Source organism: Lucilia cuprina, chromosome 2 (genome assembly GCF_022045245.1).
Source record: "Lucilia cuprina isolate Lc7/37 chromosome 2, ASM2204524v1, whole genome shotgun sequence".
Classification (NCBI taxonomy): Eukaryota; Metazoa; Arthropoda; class Insecta; order Diptera; family Calliphoridae; genus Lucilia; species Lucilia cuprina.
This window is the reverse complement of record NC_060950.1, coordinates 68,618,674-68,621,786: the sequence shown is the minus strand read 5'-3', so window position 1 is coordinate 68,621,786 and position 3,113 is coordinate 68,618,674.

Sequence of the window (3,113 nt, the reverse complement as noted above, 5' to 3'; positions counted from 1 at the left end):
GTATACATTTCTTTAATAATCACAAATCTCTTATGCCGTTGTGTGGCTCATCGCCTTAATTATAAATGTATAAACTGTAAACATAAACAGCGTGTGAAAAAATGTATTATTGCCTGCAACAACAAAAACAATCAGCCAAACTACTACTATTCACTACAATTACTACATAAGTATGTATGTTCAGACATACATACATACATACATACATACATACATACATACATACATACATACATACATACATATTTACTACAACTGTTCATTGACACTATTGATTGTCATCTGAAAAAAATACATTTTTTTCTGTTAGAGTTTTATTGTTTTTGTTCAGCTTGTTATCATTGTCAAATTGTAACATGATAATGAAGATAATATAGTAATAATGATGATGTTGTCTCTACAGGGTTTTTTATATTCTTTATTTTGATTTTTTATAAAGTATATTAAAAAAATAGCATTAAACTAAAAAAATGTTAAGTGAACCATGAATGGATTTCCGATGCTAATGAAGAGTATTTGATTTTTGTTGTTGGTAAAAAAATGTATTTGCACAGTGGTTTAGAGGTTCAAAGTCCAGACTATAGTTGCAGTTTATTGTTTAGTACCTAGCCTGTAGCCTGGTGCAAACTATAGTCTAGTCTGTAGTCCTGACTATAGTCTAGTCTATAGTCCTGACTATAGTCTAGTCTAGTATATATTCTTGACTATAGTTTAGTCTATACTCTAGACTATTGTTCAGTCTATACTCTAGACTATAGTCCAGTCTATACTGTATACTGCTCTAGATTATAGTCTAGTCTATTCAATAGACTATAGACTATATAGACTATAATCTAGACTATAGTATAGTTTATACTTTAGACTATAGTCTATACTCTAGACTATAGTCTACTCTGTGCTCTAGACTATAGTCTACTGTGTGCTTTAGACTATAGTCTACTATATACTCTAGACTATAGTCTATTATATACTCTAGACTATAGTATACTCTATACTCTAGACTATAGTCTACTCTGTACTCTAAACTATAGTCTACTCTATACTCTATTCTAGACTATATTCTAGTCTATACTCTAGACTATAGTCTAGCCTATTCTCTAGACTATTCTATGGTGTAGACTCTAGTATATAGTCTAGACCATAGTCCAAGCTTACAGTCTAGTCTATAGTTTGGAGTATAATACTATAATTTAGACTAGTCTATAGTCAAGACTATAGTCTAGTCTATTGTCCAGACTATAGTCAAGATTATAGTCTAGTCTATATTCCAGGCTATAGTCTAGTCTATATTCCAGACTATAGTCAAATCTTACTTTATACTACCTCCAAACTAGTGTTTTGTCTATAGTACAATATAGTCCAAACAATACTCTAGTCTTGGGTCCTGACTATTTTTCTAATACAGAAGATAATATTGTCTTTGTTATAAACTATAGGTTAGTCTATAATTCAGACTAACCTATAGTTTCTATAGTCCAGACTGTAGTCTAGTTTATTGTCCAGACTATTGTCCAGTATATAGCCTAGCTTATAGTCTAATCTTACAGACTATAGTCCAGAATGTAGTCTAGTTTATAGTTCAGATTATTCTATAGTAAAGACTATAGTGTAGTCTATAGTCCAGAATATAATCAAGTGTATAGACGAGGCTATAACCTAATCTATAGTCTAGATTATAAATTATAGTCCAAACTTCTGTTTAGACTATAGTCTAGTATGTAATTCAGACTTTAGTTTAATCTTCAGTATAATTAGTTGTCCAGACAATAGTCTGGACTATGATCTAATCTATAGTATAATATATTGTGCCCATAATAGTTTAATGTCTAATTTAGATTGTGGTTTAATCTTCAGTTTAGAATATATAAATCTGTGCTCCACATTATAGTAGAATCTGCTATTCAGATTATAGTCTAATCTACAGTTCAAACTATAGTCTCGTCTATTGTTCTGATTATAGTCAAGTTTATAGTTGAGACAAAAATCTAGTTTATTGTCGTTATTATATTATAGTTTATTGTATAGCGCATAGTCTCTATACTATAGTCTAAATTAAAGGGCTTTAATTGTAAAATATTTATTTCAGGAATATGTCTAATACGTTACGCTTTACATATCATAATTTCATATGAAGTGGTTTTTTGCTTTTTTCAAACATTTTGTATAATTTTTTCCCCATTTTTAATGGACATGAATAAAATCGGTTTTACCAATTTGTATTTTAAGTGAATATACGTTATTTTACGCTAGACTTATTTAGTAGATTTAAACTCCCCAAACAAATATAAAAAAATTAAATAATTCATAATAAACAAAAACAAGTTTTTTTTTATCAATTTATTATAAAATATTAATTGTTTGTTATTTTTTGATGGCGTATTTTTTTTTTTTTGTATTAGAACGTGCAGCTTTTTGCAAATAATTAAATATTTATAACAATAATTTTTAAATCACCCACAAAACAAACAAAAAAAGAAATATATGAAAACAAATGAATGACTTTTTGAATGATTTTCATTTCAATGATTGAGTTTTTTAACCCAAATTATATTTATTTCAATAAAAAAAAAAAAAAAAAAAAAAAATGGAGAAAAATAAGATTTTGTATTAAAACCAGAAATTTTTATGTTAATTTCCTGTTTTAATTTGTGTATATATGAATTAGACAGTTATTTTTATACAATAAGTTTATTGTACATTTTTACGCTAATAAAAAAACAAAGTATTTATGCATAAATTTATTTGGTAATTAAATAATTAATTTATAATTTGAAAATTATATGAAAAATTTAATTAATTAGTTGTTCATACAAAAAGAGTTTTAATGTGATAAAATCTATAGAAATTTTGTAATTAAAATTAAAGCGTTTTAAAAATAAAAGAATCTTTAAAAAACAATATGACACAATTTAGTACAAAAAAACGGAAATTGCCTGTATAATGTGTCAAATGATGTCTGTTGATATTTCCGGTTTAATATCAATAGCAAATTAATATATAAAAGAAGAAATAACAAGAAACTAACAAGTGAGTGGAAATTTATCATAACTTTTTTCAGACGATAGAAATTTTAATTAAAAACTAGTGCTTTATTCGGCTGTGGCGAATCGTAT